At 36.5% G+C, this 20,464-nt stretch overlaps 1 long non-coding RNA gene across 1 annotated transcript; it reads left to right on the top strand.

The window, feature by feature from the left end:
- The first annotated feature begins 460 nt into the window (after nt 1–460).
- On the top strand, nt 461–2,260 carry LOC150036941 (uncharacterized). The gene is made up of 5 exons (XR_016528809.1): nt 461–912; nt 999–1,064; nt 1,147–1,223; nt 1,310–1,374; nt 2,071–2,260. It is a non-coding gene; the product is annotated as an uncharacterized LOC150036941 (long non-coding RNA).
- Nucleotides 2,261–20,464: the final 18,204 nt, after the last annotated feature.

Below are 20,464 nucleotides of genomic sequence, written 5' to 3'. Positions count from 1 at the left end.
TGCGGGCAACAGAGCAAATTTAGGGGTTGTATCTTTCCTTGACTTTGTTTATTCCAAATTTTGCACTCTCGCATTTCATTTTAACTTTGATAATTTTATCATCGCATCCTCTTTAGTCAACGCAATCATTAAATGTAACATCCCACACCTTTTTATTTATTTATTAATAATGTAAAATTTCTCCTTTTTCAGTAATTGTCCTTAGTTGAAGGGCATGTTTGGAATTTTGAATTTAAAGTATAACTGCGAGGATTTAAGTGTTTTTGTGGAAATTATTAAAAAATTATTCAATTTTCAAATTCAATTTGAAAAGTTATGGCAGGAATTAATTATTTTTGGAAAAAGGAAATGAATTAAATAGTATAAAGTGGGTTAAGGAAGGATTTAATTAGAGTTATACTATTTTCCTTTTATTATTATTATTATTATTAGTTTTTTTTTAAAAAAATAAAAAGGTCACCCCCCATCTCCTTCACGCATCCCTCTCGCTCGAACGCCCGCCCTTCACAGCCGTCCGCCGCCACCGAGCCCTCCTCACAACCCAGTCTCGCCTTTCTCATCAGATCCGGCAGCGCACCCTCCTCTCTAGATCCGGTAGGTAAACCCTCCTCACCAAATCCGGCAGACGTGCCGTCGCCCACCGCTCGAGCCAGACCTGCCGCCGACCATCACGGCTCCCTCACTTCCTCCCTTCACCACACAAGCCAACGGACCTGCGTGCCGACCGATCGCACCGCTGGACCTCGCCCAGTCGATCTGAATCGTCGCCGCCGCTCCAGCCCCTAATCGCCGCACTCCGTCGCTGTCTCCCAGCAGCTTGAGCCTTTGCTGCCTCCGGCCGGTTCCTCCACCGTCCATCGCCGCGTTGCCTATCTTCTGTTGCATGGGTCTTCGTCGGACTCTTAGATGTTGGTAAGATCTATTTTGTGGTTGGGTTTCTTGTGGATGCCCACTAAGTTGGATTAAAGATTAAATTAGTCGCATTATCTTGATTTTAGATTTGAGCTCAGGAAATTACAGCAGCAACTATCCAGCGAATTCAAGATCATTCGACAAGAGTTTTGGTAAGAATTATGGTCCTTATTTTTGGTTTGTGGGCACACTTTGATTACTGAATTAAGTTGACTTAACCTTTGTATCTTTAAGGTTCCAAGCTGTCATCCATTAGGAGTTAAAATCTGTTGGAAGGAGATTTTGGAGTGGTTGTTAATCAAGTTCCTTGGGTAAGCTTTTGGGGTGTTGTGGTTTTGAATCTGAGGTGTCGCAATTATTATTGGACTGAAATTTTATGGTTGTATTCGTATGGTAGGGTCGTTTCTTCAAATCGCGGTCATCGTTTGGTTGTCGGAGTTTATCTATGGAATTTCGATTAAGGTAAGTAATCTTACCATTGGAACTGCCCATGGCCCAGGTTTTATTTGTATGCTCATGTGATAAGTGTAAGTTATGGTAAATATTAGCATGTTGACTGATAGTATGACCTGAATCAAGTATGTTATGGCACAAGTTCTGTTTTGTTGAAAGATACACCTAGGTACTCGATCGTTAGTATGTGATGGTATGTGTTTTCATATGTTGATATCTGATCTGCTGGTGTTGAGGCATACTTGCATGCTGTGGAATTATGATGTAAGGTATACATGAATGTAGTATGATATGTTGTTAATAATCATGTGTATGTGATGGAGCCATAGTATCAAGGATTTTCATGTATGTTCTAGAATTGTACAATGTTGATTCTTAGAACGTTGAGACTGTGTGAATATCCTCATTGATTAGTTAGATGCTCAACCAGTTTGTGTTTCCTTCGGGATTCACCAGTTTTGTGTTTCCTTCGGGATTCACCACTTTTTGTTTCCTTCGGGATTCACCAGTTTGTGTTCCCTTTGGGGTTCACCAGTTTTGTGGGCATACTTAACTACAATAGGATAGAACTCAGTCTCTTGTTTGTTCCATTTGTTTATGTGCCATAGGTGGGTATCTAGAGGACATAGATGCCTAGCCTAACCCCAGTGGTGGGGTTACTTACTGAGTATTTCATGCTCATTCTTTCTTCTGTTGATGTTTTAGGTAAGGGTAAAGATGCACCGATGATGGGCCAGTGGAATTCGTGATCGTGCCACTGGGACTAGTTTTTACGCTTCCACATCATGACATTTAGAGTCCTTATATTTTTTTTCCCCTTAATGTTTAGTTTTACTATCTTAAACTTATTATTAAGGATTATGTCTTTTATATACTTTTAATAGTCTTTACGAATTATGGGTACCCTATTATTGTTTTAACAATTGCATTTTATAAATGTCTTTTGAACTTCTCTTATTTAATTAGCATTTATTTCAAATAAATGAGCGTCATTTATAAATTATGTGCATGCATTTATTTTAGTAACGACCTTACCTAATCCTAGAGGGTCGGATCATTACATTAAATATTGTCTACTTTAGTAAGTCACCACATTATTTTTCTATGCCAATTATGATTTCAATGATGAAACGTATGCCTTTAATTTTCACATGCACTAGAGTCAACTTAATTTTAGGAGAGTCAATTCATGAAATATTTCTAGAAGTTAGTGGTCCACCAGCTTTCTTTCAATTTGACTTTTACGAAATCTCCTAAGAGCATCGCATGAATTCTTTCAATCTTTCAGCAATGAGGACATTGCTGCATTTAAATTTGGGGGTGTGGTATTCATTTTCAACCTTGCTATTTTAGGCATTCTAAAAAAATCATAACATTGCGATCAAATCCTACTCGTAGTTGGATGTCTGCATGACACCCGTGGGGGCAAGCTTAAACAAAGGTAGAAATCGTGACGAACGCATAAATAAAATGATCGCAACTCCACTGCAAATGGGGCATGAGTTTAGATTGAGAAAGAGCGCTTTGCTCGTAGTTGGATGCTCGCATGACACACGTGGGAGAAAGCCAAAACGAAGGCTAGGCACTTGGATCAGTGCAAGGTCACATAAAAAAATATATCTAAACTACACAAGGATAAAAATTATTTGAAAACACCCCAGTTGAAAAAGTTTTTTATGAAATAAATCATACGATGCCCTGGAAACAAGTAAAGTCCTTTTAAAGGTTAAACTTGCGGTCCCTAAATTTTAGAAATATTTTAAGAAAAGACTTGAGTAGGAATTAAGGAGATTTTGGTACATAGGATTTGAATAAGGCACCTCGAGAAATCTAGGAAAGAAAAAGGCGGTCTACTTTCTAGAGAAAATCTTTAGTCTATGCTTGAGGACAAGTATTATTTTAAATTTGGGGGTGTGATAACGGGAAGAAATTCACGTTATTACAACGCAAAGATATAAAACAATGAAGGATTGCGATGGTAAAATATATAAAATCGTGTCCAAAAGTATTAAGTTTAGAACATTGCGATCTCATGCGTCCATCGCATTAAAACAGCTAATTTATGCATTTTGTGCAGGAAAATGCATTGGCGCAAAGCAGAGTTGCGATCCAAGGAATTCAGCATCCGAGCGCATTAAAAGTTTGTGACCGCAAGGCTATGCGATCGTATGCGTTCGTGAAAATCTGCTCAAGGAGATGGCCACATAGAGCCGACGCAACAAGGTAAAATCTTAATAAATCACGATGGGACAGGAATTTGATGACAACCAAATCCAAATTTAGTTGACAAGCCGTTAACGACACACTGTAGCAAGTACACTCAACTTTTCGGTGACAATTATTCGGCGCATTAGACAGAGAATTAATGACATCCCATCAGTGCAATCATTTGAGAGAAAAAACTTTTCACCTTGAACTCTATAAATACCAAAGGCCATATTCGTTAAAGGAGTTCAGTTCGATTCCATTTCTAGCTAAGCCATATAGAGAGTTCACCATATAGAAGGTAGTTAGCCTTTGTTCATAGTTTTCTTACACTTAAAAGACGGAGGTGAGAGAAGAGAGAAGACGTCGGAAGATTGTCCTGGTCAACTCAAGAGAGTGCTAGGAGCGTTGAGAATAGAGAGAGGGTCGACTCTTATGAAAGTAAGAATATTCTTTGAGCAGAGTAGAGAAAAATAGTGTAAAAGCCTTGAAAAGCAAGAAATTACTACCAGACTCCCTATCTTTATTTTCCATTGTCATTCTGTATTTTGATTTCATTTATAGAAAGGAATTTTCATCTCTATATTTGTTCACTTTCTTTACATTACGCATGAGTAACTAAACTTTCGAATGGGTTGAGAAGTACTTAGTTAGAATGACCTAAGATCTTCATTGCATGTGATCATCTTGTCTTATGTTGCGCCCATCACCCCTTTAGAGCTACTCGAGAGAGAGTCTAAAGAAATAACCTAGACTTGAGAGAGCTAGGTTAGAATCTAAACTTAAGAAAGCAAGATTAGATCCGCATAAGCAAGAGATAGAGACTTAGAGATAAGCTCTGTTTGCTAACATGCATCGCATGCACCCTAGAAATAAGTTATGGTAGTATGCGGTCACCTTGTGTATGTATGTCATTCATCATCGCATAGACAAGAGTAGAGGCTTAGACATAAGTCCTATAGACATCATCGCATACATCGTATGCGTTCTAAAACTAAGAGCTATAGCATTTGCATTGAGAAATGACTTGTTGTTGTATGTGTGTAGCATGATCGCATAACATGAATACAATCTTAGGAAGTGTTAGCTAAACTCATTTTCAACCCGTTCCCTCGCATACTCATTGTATCTTTCGTATTATTAACTATTTTCTCAATTTCGCCGCATAGAACTTATACATTAAACAAACATACCAACCAACGCATTGTTTTATTTGTCACCGCAAAAAGATCTGAAATCACCATCGCATACTATCTCCTTAGTCCCTATGTTCGACCCTGGGTTTACCAGGCAACCTAGTAGAATTTATACTCGGATTTTGCTAGGAAAACTTACATGCACAATGCATACACCATCACCGCATTAACCACGCATCATTGCCCTGTCACATCCTTCTTAAGTGTTGAGTATGCCTCAACGTAGTGGGAGGGTTATTCAGCAACCTGAACGCTATATGGGTTTAACAAAAACTCAAAACATCATACATGATGATGGTTTAAAGGATCCATTAACCTTTAAAAAGCAATGGAAGATGTTAATAGGGAACAATGGATAAAAGCCATGGATATTGACATGGAGTCAATGTACTTCAATTTTGTCTAGGAACTTGTAGATCAACCACATGGGGTCAAACCTATAGGTTGCAAATGGATCTATAAAAGAAAATGAGACCAAACTGGCAAGGTGCAAACCTACAAAGCCAGACTCGTGGCAAAAGGTTTTACTCAAAGAGAAGGGATTGATTATGAAGAAACTTTTTCTCCTATTGCCATGATAAAATCGATAAGAATACTTCTATCCATTGCCACATATTCTGACTATGAAATATGGCAAATGGATATCAAGACAACTTTTCTGAACGGCCATCTTGATGAAAGTATTTTTATGTCTCAACCAGAAGGGTTCATCAAACAAGGACAGGAACAGAAAGTATGTAAGCTTAAACAATCTATTTATGGGATAAAGCAAGCTTCTAGATCTTGGAATATAATATTTGATACTGCGATCAAATATTATGGCTTTGAACAGAATGTTAACGAACCTTGTGTATATAAGAAAATAGTCAACAAAATTATAGCATTATTGGTACTTTATGTTGATGATATCTTGCTCATTGGAATGAGACAAGCTTCCTTACTGACGTAAAGAGATGGTTAGCAACAAGTTCCAAATGAAAGATTTGGGTGATGCTCAATATGTTCTAGGGAGACAAATTTTTCAAAATCGAAAGAATAGAACCCTAGCACTATTTTAAACATCTTATATTGACAAGATGTTGTCAAGATATAATATGCAAAATTTAAAAAAAGGTATGTTGCCTTTTAGACATGGAATCCATTTGTCAAAGGAACAGTGTCCTAATGTCCTAAGACACCTCAAGATGTTGAGGAAATGAAAAGAATTTCATATGCATATGCAGTTGGGAGTTTGATGTACGTAATGTTATGTACACGTCTTGACATATGCTTTGTAGTTGGAATCGTCAGTAGGTTCCAATCCAATCCAGGACACAATCATTGGACTACTGTAAAAAACATCCTCAAGTGTCTAAGAAGAACAAGGGATTATATGCTTGTGTATGGACCTAAGGATTTTATCCTTACTGAATATACTGATTTTGATTTCCAGACTAACATAGATTCAAGGAAATCTACTTCAGGATCAGTTTTCACTCTCAATAGAGAAGCTATATTTTGAAGAAGTATTAAATAGAGTTGTATCGTTGACTCCACAATGGAAGCAGAATACGTAGCTGCATGTGAAGCCGTTAAAGAAGTAGTATGGCTACGCAAATTCTTAGTTGACTTGGAAGTAGTTACAGATATGCACCTACCCATCACACTGTATTGTAACAATAGTGGTGTTGTTGCCAACTCAAAAGAACCAAGGAGTCACAAACGTGGAATACATATTGAGAGAAAGTACCATCTCATTAGAGAGATAGTACACCGAGGAGATGTTATCGGCACGAAGATAGCCTCTAAGACAACCTTGCTTATCCATTTACGAAGGCCCTCTCGGCTAAAGTGTTCGAGGGCCACCTAGTTGGACTAGGACTCCAAGCAACGTAATCTAGGGCAAGTGGGAGAATATCTATGGTATTAAACTGCAAATAAATAAATAAATGTTTAGTCTATGGTCATCCTAGTGAAATGTAAATCTTTATTATTAATGGTGTTATATAATGAGACTAACCATTTTGTGGCCTGGTCTTATACAAACTCTTTGTATAGGATACCCTAACTCACATGTCTTCACATGAATGATCAAAATCAGATCATTTGTAGCACTTTACAACATTTGTAACATCTACAAAGCGGATTGTATCCGTAGTGTCACCAGAATAAGAGGTACCCAACGTTATCCATCTACTCCAGACTGTTTAGGTTATTATTTAAACAAGATCCACCTGTATGTCTCTACATACTTGTTTAAATTAAATAAAATAACATAGGATCTTAGTTTATTAGATTGAGTGTATGCTAATAAAATAACAACTATTTTATTAATAACATTTTGTTTATACAGTGTTTACAATCTACGAGAACATAAGAGAGATTTATGACACTAATCTCAACACTAAGAGCCTACAACTCCTTAGTGATTCTCATCCCAAATGAGAATACAAGAGGTTCTTATTGCGGTGGTGTTCATTTGCATCATTTTTTTGTTTGTGATTGTTTGTGACAAAATGAGAGAAGGGAATTGGTTTTCAAGAAGAAAGGTTCTTCAAGAGTACGTCTTTTCTTACCCTAATTCTCTCTTTTCCATTTATAATTGCATGCTGTAAATTTGTGACTATGCATAATGTTTGTATTTTGTAATTTTTGTTCTGTGAAAATAAAACTTGGACTAATCACCACGCTTCCGCTCAAGGACCTTCATAGGTTCCTTCAGATAGTACATGAATTTAGCATTCTAAGACTATATGATAGAACATGGAATCAAATTCCAAATTTTAGCACCCAGTACACCTCGGCAGAATTGTATGAGAAAGGAGAAATAGAACCTTGTTTGATATGGTTTGTTCTATGATGAGTTATACTCAATTGCCTAGCTCATTTTTGGGAATGCAATAGAGACTACAATTCACATCTTGAATAATGTTCCCTCGAAGAGTGTTTCTAAAACACCTTTCGAGTTATGGAGAGGGCATAAACCTATTTTACTTTACTTCATAATCTGTGGTTGTCTTGCACATGTGCTAGTGACGAATCCTAAAAAATGCAACCTCGTTCAAGGTTATGTCAATTTGTTAGTTACCCTAAGGAAACGAGAGGTGGTATGTTCTACGAGCCCTCAAGAAAATAAGGTGTTTGTATTGACAAATGCTACATTCTTGGAGGAATACCATAGGAGAAATCATAAACTGCGGAGTAAATTAGTATTAAATGAAGCTACTAAAGAATCAACAAGGTTTGTTGATGCAGCTGGTCCTTCATCAAGAGTTAATGAAGAAGCCAACATTTCGGGTCAGTTTCATCCTTCTTAATCGTTAAGAATGCCTCGACATAATGGGAGGGTTATATCACAACCCGACCCTTACTTGGGTTTAACTGAAACTCAGGTTTTCATACTAGATAATAGCGTTGAGGATCCATTGTCCTATAAGCAGGCAATGAACGACGTAGATAAGGACTAATGGGTCAAAGCCATGGACCTTGAAATGGAGTTTATGTATTTATATTTAATTTGGGAACTTGTAGATTTACCTAAATAGGTTAAACTCATAGAGTGTAAATGGATCTATAAAAGAAAGAGAGATATAGTTGGAAAGGTACAGACATTCAAAGCTAGACTTGTCACAAAGGGTTATGCCCAAAGGGAAGGGGTTAACTATGAGGAAACTTTTTCCCTCGTTGCTATGCTTAAGTCTATAAGAATTCTCTTATCCATAGCCACATATTATGACTATGAGATAGGAAAATGGATGTCAAGGCTGTCTTTCTGAATGAAAATCTTGAAGAGAGTATCTTTATGTCTCAGTCCGAGTGATTCATAGCCCAAAGTCAGGAACAAAAAGTTTGCAAGTTGAATCAATCCATTTATGTGTTGAAGCAGACATCTAGATCTTGGAACATTGCTAAGATAAAATCTATTGGTTTTGATCAGAACAATGATGAACCTTATGTCTACAAGAAAATCATCAACAACAAAGTAGCTTTCTTAGTACTTTATGTGGACGATATCCTACTTATTGGTGAAATAACCCCTGTGAAGGGGATTACTGATGAGTTATTTTATGGTATGGAATTATGGATGAAATGCGTTAATGAAGTTGCATTGAGCACTCAAGTTTTCTTAGCGGAATCCAAGTGTAAACCCCACTGAGTTTCCTAGTAAGTCCAGGGTCGAACTTAGGGACTTGGAAAAATAGGTTGCGGTGGTAATTTTTAGAAAACTTTGAGGTAACCAAATAAATAAATAATTTATTGTGATTTTTGTTTGCAGTAATGGAAATAAACAAATGCGGCGGAGTTTGAAAAGAGTTGATAAAACAAAAGATGCGATGAGTATACGGTGAACGGGTTAAGAAGGGTTTTGGATAACACTTCCTAGGATGCGTTTATGCTATGCGATCATGTAACATACATACAATAGTAAACCACCTCTCAGTGTGAATGCTATGGCTTCTAATGCTAGAACGCATGTGATATATGCGATAAGTCTACAAGGCCTACACATAAGCCTCTATTACTATTTATGCGATGACAAAATGACATCCTCACAAATATGCGACCACATAATATCATACCTATCTCTAGGGTGCATGTGATGCAGTGTTGACAAACAAAGCTTATCTCTAAGTCCCTATCTCTTGCTTATGCCGATCTAATCTCGCTCTCTCGAGTCTAGATTCTAAACTAGCTCTCTCGAGTGATTAGGTTCTTTCTTTAGACTCTCTCTCGAGTAGCTCTAAAGAAGTGTTGGGCAAAACATAAAACAAGACAATCGCATGCATTGAAGATCCTAGGTCATGTTAGCTTAGTTCTTCTCAACCCATTCGATTAGTTTAGCTACTCATGCGTGCTAAGAGAGTGAACAGATGTAGAATGAGAACTTTCACTGTATAAATATAAATTTGAAGTACAAAATAACAATGCAAGGAAAGAATAAAGAGCTTGGTAGCAATCTCTTGCTTCCCAGGCTTTTACGCTATCTTTTTACTCGTGTTCAAAAGATAATCTCGCTCTGGCGAGAGTCGGCCCGCTCTCTGCTTCTACCCCTCAAGGTTCTCTCTCGAGTTTCCCTGAGCGATCTCTGGCGTCTTTACTCTTCTCTTGCTCCACCTTAAAATAAAAAGAAAAAACTATGGACAAAGACGTATTGAGCTAAATGATCCGAACTTATGAATTTTTCGAACTGGTGAACCCCTTTTCTGAAGGATGCCTTTGGTATTTATAGAGCTTCAGGATGAAAGTGACTTCTCTCTTATGATTACTCAGATCGGATGGCTTTAATACCCTGACTGATGCACCGAATATTTGTCACTAAAAAGCTGAATGTACTTGTTATCATTAGCGGCTGTCAACTTAATTCGGATTCGACCGTCATCAGCTTTTTGTCCCATTGCGATTAATTATGCCTTTCACCCAAATGTGCCCACCAAGTTGTGGCAATCCTTCTTGAGAAAATGTTTGTGAACACAATCACCGCAAAGCATTGCAGTACTACTGCGCTCGACCAATGATTTCCTATGATCGCAATTTCCACCTTGTGTCAACGCATATTCTACATAAAAATACAAAAATCAACTGTTCCTATGCGATGGACGCATATGACCGCAATGTAATAAACTCAATGCTTTTTGGATGCAATCTAACACATTTTATCAACGCAAGCCATCATTGTTTGAGAACTTAGTACTATGATAACGTGCATTTCTACCCATTATCAATTACAACAGAAGTGGATCATCCCAAAAACCCAATCGTTTTTTTAAAAACATTTTACAGTACATGCATAGGGAAAAACAAAAATATACAACATGCTTAAAAATAAACCAAAAGGTTAGGAAACCTTACCCTTAAAAACGTTTTTCAAAAGGAATCCCTAGAACACAATCACGAAAGAGTCCTCGGTATTCTCTGGTGAGAATTTAGGAAGTGTGGACTCTAGAGAGGTTTTGGGATTGAGGGAGAAGGAGGAATGATTTTAGAGGAAAAACCTGGGAAGGCAAAAAACTTTTCAGAGAAAAACCAACGTTTTGTGTATCTCACTTTTTTCTCTACTTTTTTTGCAGGTATATGAAAGAGACCCCTCCACCACTTTTTTACGTGAGTGGTGGAGAAAAAAAGGTGGAGAGGGAGTTAACTCCCTCTCCTTTATTATTTTAAAAAGTAAATAATTAAAATTTATTTAAATAATAAAATAATAAATAATTTTAAGTCATAATTAAAATTATAACAAAAATACATAATAACCAACTTATTATATAGTATGCAATCATATGTTATATCATATATAACATACATATAATTCAAAATTGTATCATATACAATATATAACCTATAGTTTTTTTTTTCTCTTTCTTATGGTATTTAATATAAATCATATTTACATTAAATTTTAATTATATGAATCTAATTCATATAATTAACATTTGAATCATATTCAAACATTTAATTCCTTTCATAAATTCTTTATATTATAATGTATCAAATACATTATAGTAATTATATCATATATAATTACATAAACTTAATTATACATATATAATTAATTCCCTCAATTAATTTGAACAATTCAAATTACTCCAAAACTTGATTCTTATAAAATCCAATGAGCTTGGGGGGGGGGGGGGGGGGGGACCTCATGGACCTGTAGCTTAAAGCTCCAACGGTTCGTGAATAATTAAGTAAACTCTTTAATTAAATTATTCACCATTCGTTAACTGACGAACACTTCACTAAAGACTGATAGCTGCACTCTTCGCACTACAGATATATTTTTGTATCCATTGGATATAACCAATCCACAGTACGACGATCCTTCACAAATTGCTCGTAAGTATAGTTGGACCAAATTACCGTTTTGCCCCTATAGTGACATCTAATTCCTTAAATACCACTAATTTCTCTAATGAACAATAAATCATAGTCCCACTATGACTAACCCCTTTTGGGCCAGGAGAGGGTGTGGCGCCACAATGTTCAAGTCCCAGAATTAACCCTTAAGGGAGCAATTTATCTATTTTCCCCAACATTGGGGAAAAGGTGAATTCCATCTTGTGTAGCTGTGTTCCCAACTTCCCAATCAGACGAATCTCCAAAATGGTAGGCATGTTGAGTCAGCAATCTGGCCACTCTCACTCATACAAATCAAAGAACCACCTTCATAGGCAGGAGTTCACAACTCACTCAGGATTCAGGTCGTGTTACCTATGGTCATCCTGATGAAATGGATATCTCTATTAAGAACGTTGTTATATAATGAGACTACTCATTTCCTGGTCCGGTATTATATAAACTCCTTTGTATAGAATATCCCCGCTCACATGTCCTCACATGAATGATCAGGATCAGATCAGTTGTAGTACTTTACAACAATTGTAACATCTACAAAGCGGGCCATATCGAAGCGTCACTAGGATAAGGTATCTAACCTTATCCATCTACTACAGACCATTTAGATTATCACTTAAAACATGATTCATTTGTATGTCTCTACATACATGTTTAGGTTACGAGATAACCGTGGAACTTAGTTTATTGGTTTGTGATTAATGCAACAAAAAATGGAATAAAATATAATATATTTTATTCAATAAATAATGAGTTTGTACATAACCTTTACAAACTATAGGACTCTACAAGAATTAGGGCATCAAACCCAACAATTAGGAATGATGTAGGGTACCTTACTGATATTAAAAAATGGCTAGCAGCCTAATTCCAAATAAAAGATTTGGGAGAGTGCAATGTGTTCTTGGGATCCAAATTATTAGGGATTGCAAGAACAGAACGTTGGCTCTGTCTCAGGAAACTTATATCGACAAAATGTTGACTCGATATTCAATGTAAAACTCTAAGAAGGGTTTATTACCTTTCAGGCACGGGGTTCACTTGTCTAAGAAATAGTGTCCTGAGACACCTTAATAAATCGAGGATATGAGACGTATTCCCTATGTCTCAGCTAAGTGTAGCTTAATGTATGCTATGCTCTACATTAGGCCAGAATTTTGTTATGCAATGGGAATAGTCAGTAGGTACCAGTCCAATCTAGGGTTAAATCACTGGACTGCAGTTAAGAATATCCTCAAGAATCTTAGGGCAATGAGGGACTGCATGCTGGTGTATGGAGGTAAAGATTTGATCCTTACGAGATACACTGACTCTAATTCCAAACTGACAAAGATTCTAGGAAATCCACGTCAGCATCAAGCAAAGATGCATTGCAAACTCCACTATGGCGTAGTATAGCTAGCATCAAGCAAGGATGCATTGCAGGCTCCACTATGGAGTCTGAATATGTAGTTACTTGTGAAGCAACAAAGGAAGTAGTTTGGCTTAAGAAGTTCTTAAGTGATTTAGAAGTCGCTCCAAACATGGACTTGTCAATCACTTTATACTGTGACAATAATGGGGTAGTAGCCAACTCTAAAGAGCCTCGCAGCCACAAACGAGGAAAACATATTGAGAGGAAGTATCACCTGATACAGAAGATTGTGCAATAAAGAGATGTGATCGTCACAAAGATCGCTTCGGAGCACAACACTGTTGATCTATTTATGAAGGCTCTCTTAGCTAAAGTGTTCGAGAGTCATCTAGAGAGTCTAGATCTACGAGACATGTACATTATATAATCTAGGGCAAGTAAGAGATGTGTAATGGGTATATAGATGCCCTAGTTTATTGTAATTATTTACCATTCCCGTTGTTTTGAATTATGGATATTATGTACATTTCACTAACTAAAGTTTTAGTTCAAGTGGGAGTTTGTTGGGTTTTATGCCCTAAAACTCGTAGATAGTAAATGTAAATAATCGACTATCATCAATAAAGAGTTATCAATGTTATTTCAATAAGTATTATTGATCGTTTTGTATTCATTTTGTCTTAATAACACTAAATCCAATAAACTAACATCCTAGGCCGTCTTATGAGTTTTGAACTATATGTGGAGACATACAAGAATCAATGTTCAAGATGAAGAAAATCGTGCACAAGGATTTTCATGAGCAACAGAAAGATCATTCCAAATTAATATTATATATGAATTTTAAAATTACATTCATGAATAGAAACATATGATTATGCATTCATTACAAAAATTACAGCATGATCATACAAATGATCAAGAAGAAACTCTACACACATTTGTAGACTCATCGCCAAGGTCCTTGATCACGAACGCTCAAACACAGCAACCTCGAACACTCTTCTAACACGACCACTACACTACATGAACACCACGCACTCGAACTCAATGATCGCCTCGATCACAAACACCCCAACAACACGAACGGACTCCACAGAACCTCGACGGTGTCGAGTTGAGTATGACACCATCAAGAAGGCTACCTTGATATTCTCAATGTGAGAATCTAGAAGGTGGGCTCTATGTGGACTTGGTTTGAGGCAGAAGACGGAGGAAACAACAATCGTGTAAACGATTGAGCAAGTGGGAAAAGGTTGAACCTATCGTATAGGTCGATGCTCAATCGTTTAGCAAAAGCTAAGCGATTGTTTAGCTCGTCGTTTAGCTGCGTGTCTGTCGCCTATAAACACTACATGATCATTTAGCTCGCTCCAAGTTGTCACTTAGTAAATCCTATTTACTTGACAACTTCCGTGAGATTCCGAGAGAGAAAAATCTCAAAAACTAATTTTGTAAAACTTTTTCAAAATTAGGAAAACAATTTTCCTTTTTTCTCATGGTTACCATAAAACCACCAATAACCTCCCACTCAATTGGTTATTAGAGAAAAAGATTTAATTATCAAATAATTAATATTATTATAAATATAAATAATAACCAACTTATCATACTATATTTATAACCTATAGTTTTAATATTTCATCTCATGAAACATATAAACCATAACTTTTTTTCTATTCCATGGTATTTAATGTAAATCTCATTTACATTAATCCTCCAATAGATGTATCTTATACATCATACCGATCATATCATATATAATTGAATTACCTCTGGTCAATTTGAACATTTCAAATCAACACCAAGAATTGATCCTCAACTGAATCCATTGAGCTACCAAGGGGACCTTATAGACCTATAGCTTGGTACGTGAATAATTGACTAAACTCTTTAGTCACGGGATCCACCATCCATTAACTACCAGACACTCCACTAAAGACCGACAGCTGAACTCTTCTTACCACAAATATATTATGTGTCCACCTTAATCAATCAGCAGTATGACATCCTTCACAGATCGCTCGTAAGTACAACTTGGCCAATAACTATTATGCCCCTGTAGTTACATCTAACTCCTTAAGTACCACTGATCCCTCTAATGAACATAAGTCATAGTCCTACTATGACTGAGTCATCTCTTCTAAAGAGAAGCTGTGGCCACTATGTTCAAGCCCCGGAATCAGCCCTTAAGGGAGCAATCTCTCTACTTATCCTTGCTTCAGAAAAGAAGTGAATTCCATCTTGTGGATTGAGTTCCCAGCTCCCAGATCAGACAAGTCCGCAAAAAGATAGGCATGTTGAGTTGGCAATCTGGCCACTCTCACCCATACTAATCAAAGGATCGCCCTCAAAGACAGAAGTTCCCAAAACACTCAGGATTAAGGTTATGTCACCAATGATCGTTTAGGTGAGATGTAAGTCTTTAGTATCAATGGTGTTATATACAAAATCTAGTCATCTCGTGGTCTAGTTTTATACAAACTCTTTGTATAAGACACCTCCGCTCGCACGTCTCCACATGAATGGTTAGGATCTACCATCTGTAGTAGTTTACAACACTTGCAAACCTCTACAAAATGGGTCGTATCCATAGTGTCACCAGGATCAGGTATCCAACCTTAATCCTTATACTGCAGACCTATTTAGGATATCACTTAAGGCATGATCCACTTGTATATCACATATACATGCTTAAGTTCACATAAGATAATCATGGAGTTTTGTTTATTGGATATGAGTAAATGTCAAAATGAAATAACATTTATTTTATTCATCAAACAATGTATATCATTACAAACAACGAGACTCCAGGAGAATTAAGACACCAATCCCAACACAAGATACAACCTAAAGGGTCTATAATATATGGATAAGGCTGGGTACCTTTTCTTGGTGACTCTATGGATACGATCCACTTTGTATTTGATACAAACACAATGATTCAATGTGTTCATGTAGGTGAAATGTGAATGGGGTATCCTATACACTGAGTTTGCATAAGATCGGACCGCGAAATAGTAACCACTAGATGTAACTTTGTTGACTAGTTAGGTTTCTATTTCAATAGGATGACCTAGACAACTTAGTCTTAATCTTGAGTGTATTATGAATTCCTGTTTACGAGGAATTGTCTTTTGATTTGTATGGGTGAGGTGCCCAGTTCGCCAACTCAGTGAGCCTACCATTTTGGGGACAAAACCAAGTGAGAAGTTGGGAGTATAATAATACAAGATGGATTTTACTCCTTCTTGACTTTAGGATAAATAGATGAGTGTTCCCTTAAGTGGTGTCTTTGGAACTTGAACAAAGGGTTCTACCTTTTTATTGGTCCGAAAGGGGTTTCTGTTTAATAGTTGGACCATAAACAGGTTATTTATTAGAGGAGCACTGGTACTTAAGGATAAAGAGGTAACCTAGAGGTAAAATAGTAATTTAACCTAGCTTGTGTTACAAACATTCATAAAGGACTCGTTGGGTTTTATGCCCTAAAACTCGTAGATAGTGAACATTATTAATTGACCGTCATCAATAAAGAGTTATCTATGCTAATTTCAATAAAGGTTTTTGTTTGTGTTATTTGTCTATTTTTTCTTAATAACCCTAAATCCAATAAACTAACATCCAAGGTTGTCCTATGAGTCTTGAACTGTATGTGGCGACATACAGAGATCAATGTTCAAGATACAGCCTAAAGGGTCTATAATATAGAGATAAAGTTAGGTACCTTATCCTGAAAACACTATGGATATGACCCATTTTATATTTGATAAAAACACAACATTCTAACGCTTTCGTGTAGTTGACATGTGATTGAGGATATCCAATGCTATGAATTTCCATAAGATTGGACCGCGAAATAATAACCACTAGATGTAACACCGTTAACTAATTAGGTTCCTATTTCAATTGGGTGACCTAGACATCTTAGTCTTAATCCTGAGTATATTATGAATTCTTATTCACGAGAGATTGTCTTTGACTTATATGGATGAGGATGACCAGATCGCCAACTCAATATGCCTACCATCTTAGGGACAAGACCTAGTGGGAAGCTGGAAACATAATGATACAAGATGAAATTCACTCATTCCCACCTTAAGGGTAAGTAGATGAGTGTTCCCTTAAGTTATGTCTTCAAGACTTGAATAAAGAGTCCTACCTCTCATTGGCCCAAGAGGGATTTCTGTTTATTGATTGGACCATAAATAAGTGTTATCTAATTAAATTGGCTAATTAATTAAATAAGTATTATTTAATTAATTACAGAAAAGAAAAATATATATTATGAAAAGAAAAATATATTAGGGAAAAGCTTTGACTCTTCTCCATATAAAAACCTCCCTATGACCCTTTGCAAAACACACAATACAGTCTCATTGTAGAGAAATTTTGACAACACACAACCCCCTAGTATTATTGTACAGAATTTTCTCTAAGCCTCTCTACTGTCCAAAAAACACTATTCTCCTTTCCCTCTCCCAATAGTTGGATACCACATATCCTCTATTGGAATCCTAAGAGAATAATGAGGTTTCTCTCGTGGTAGTGTCTGAAATTCTTTAAGGAGTTATTTGTGATCAATACCGTTTGGAGATCCATTCATTGGAACCTTGGAGATACTTGTCCATGACATTAGAGAACCTACAAAGGTAAGAATCATTCTAATCCTTTCCCTAAAAGCTATTGGGATTAACATCCTAATTCTCCCAGAATCTCGTTGTTTTGTAAAGATACACATTATTTAATGAATAAAATAAGTGTTATTTAATTCTGGCATTTACTCATATCCAATAAACAAAGCTCCTTGGTTATCTTATGTGAACTTAAGCATGTATATGTGATATACAAGTGGATCATGCCTTAAGTGATAACCTAAATAGGTCTGTAGTATAAGGATTAAGCTTGGATACCAGATCTTAGTGACACTACGGATAAGACCCACTTTGTAGAGGCTTGCAAGTGTTGTAAACTACTACAGATGGTAGATCCTGACCATTCATGTGGAGACGTGCGAGCGAAGGTGTCCTATACAAAGAGTTTATATAAGACCTGGACCACGAGATGACTAGACTCTGTATATAATTTCGTTGATACTAGAGACTTATATCTCACCTAAACGACCATAGGTGACACGACCTCAATCCTGAGTGTTTTAGAAACTCCTGTCTTTGAGGGCGGTCCTTTGATTAGTATAGGTGAGAGTGGCCAGATTGCCAACTCAACATGCCTACCTTTTTGGGGACTTGTCTGATCTGAGAGCTGGGAACTTAATCCATAAGATGAAATTCACTCCTTTTCAAAGCAAGGATAAGTAGAGAGATTGCTCCCTTAAGGGCTTATTCTAGGGCTTGAACATAGTGGCCACAACTTCTCTTTGGAAGAGAAGACTCAGTCTTAGTAGAACTATGACTTATGTTCATTAGAGGGATCAATGGTACTTAAGGAGACATATGTAACTATAGAGGCATAACGGTTATAGGCCAACTGTACTTACGAGCGATCTGTGAAGGGTTGTCGCACTGCTAATTGGTTAAGATGGACACATAATATATTTGTGATAAGGAGAGTTCAACTGTGGGTCTTTATTGGAATGCCTGGTAGTTAACAGATGGTGGATCCCATGACTAAAGAGTTTAGTCAGTTATTCATATACCGTTGGAGCTTCGAACTACAGGTCCATAAGGTCCCCTTGGTAGCTCAATGGATTCAATTGAGGATCAGTTCTTGGTTTTGATTTGAAATGTTCAAATTGACAAGAGGTATTTTGATTATATATGATATAATCGGTATGATGTATAAGATCCATCTAGTGGAGGATTTATGTAAATGAGATTTACATTAAAAACCATAGAATAGAAAAAGAACTATGGTTTATATGTTTCATGAGATGAAATATTAAAACTATATGTTATAAATATAGTATGATAAGTTGGTTATCATTTATATTTATAATAATATTAATTATTGGATAATTAATTCTTTTTCTTTAATAACTAATTGAGTGGGTGGTTATTGGATTTTCATGGTAACCATGAGATAAAAATAAAATGGTTTTCCTAATTTTAGTAACTGTTGAAAAGTTTTTTCATAAAAAGTTTTTGAGATTTCTCTCGGCAAATGGGATCTTATGGTAGTCGTCAAGTAAATACAAATTTACTAAACGATAGCTTGGGCGAGCTAAACGATTGTGCAATGGCGAGCTAAGCGATCGTAGAGTATTTACTAAACGAACGCATAGTTCTTGCTAGATGATCGCTTGCCCAAAGTAAGCAATCGTATAGTGTTTGTAGGCGACAGACATCGAGCTAAACGATCGCATAGATTTTGCTAGACGATTGGGCATCGACCTATACGATAGGTCTCAACCATCTCTCACTTGTCCAGTCGTGTGCACGATCGGTGTTTCCTCCTTCGTCTACCTCAATCCAAGTCTGAATAGAGCCCACCCTCTGGATTCTCACACCGAGAATACCAAGGTAACCTTGTTGGTGGTGTCATACTCAACTCGACACCGTCGAGGTGTTGTGGAGGCTATTCGTGTTGTTGCTGAGGAGTTCGTGGATGAGGTGATCATTGAGGACGAGCACAAAGTTTTCGTGCTGTGTTGCGATCGTGTAGATTGAGTGTTTGAGGTTGCTGTTGTTCAAGCGGTCACACACAAAGGAGTGTGGAGACGCATCTTCAAATGTTCGTAGAGTTTTCTCTTTGTTCATTTGAGTTTTCATGTTGTAATTTCTGTATCAATTGCATAACTGTTTGTTTCTGTACGACTATAAATATATGTTGTTCATTCATGATTGTAATTTAGAATGTCCTTATTTCCATTGCTCATGAAAATCTCGAATCCGATTTCCTTCAAAAGCATGCTAATTTACGTGTTTATTTATTCTATTTAGTGTAACGATTTTGTTTAACGTAAAATCGAATCGCAGGATGCAAGGCATTGCTCGTCAAAACGCTTCCACTGTAGGATTTGATCCCTATAGGACTTACTTGTTGTTAATGGTCTATATCCGTGGACAAAGAAACATATCTGCAATAAAAAGAGTGTAACTGTGGGTCCTTAGTGGAGTGTACCCATAATTAACAAATATTGATTAATGTGGTTAATGAATTTAGCCAATTAATCTCATATCGATGGAGCTTCTGATCTGTAGGTCCATCAGGCCTTCTTCCTAGCTCGTAAAGGGAATTGAGGTAATTATGTCTTGAACAGAATTTGAAATGTTCAAATTCACTTAGGGAAATAGTATAACGTATAATGATACGTTATAATATAAAGTTTATATTTTAGTTAAAATTTATAATATAAATTTAATTTTGGATATGATTCAAAATTAATTTATGGGGGAATTAAATTTTTGAAGGAGTTCAAATATTAATATGAATTGGATTCATATTAAAACTATAGGTTAATATTAATGTGTATTAGATGCAGACAAAAACTATAGGTATGAGAGAAAATATGATTCAAATGTAGGCTAAATTAAATATTTGATATTTAATTTGATTT

This window comes from Benincasa hispida, chromosome 3 (genome assembly GCF_027475165.1).
Source record: "Benincasa hispida cultivar pf3 chromosome 3, pf3_genome.v1.1, whole genome shotgun sequence".
NCBI lineage: Eukaryota > Viridiplantae > Streptophyta > Magnoliopsida > Cucurbitales > Cucurbitaceae > Benincasa > Benincasa hispida.
Note: the sequence above shows the minus strand (reverse complement) of the source record. Positions and strands in the feature narration are given on the sequence as shown.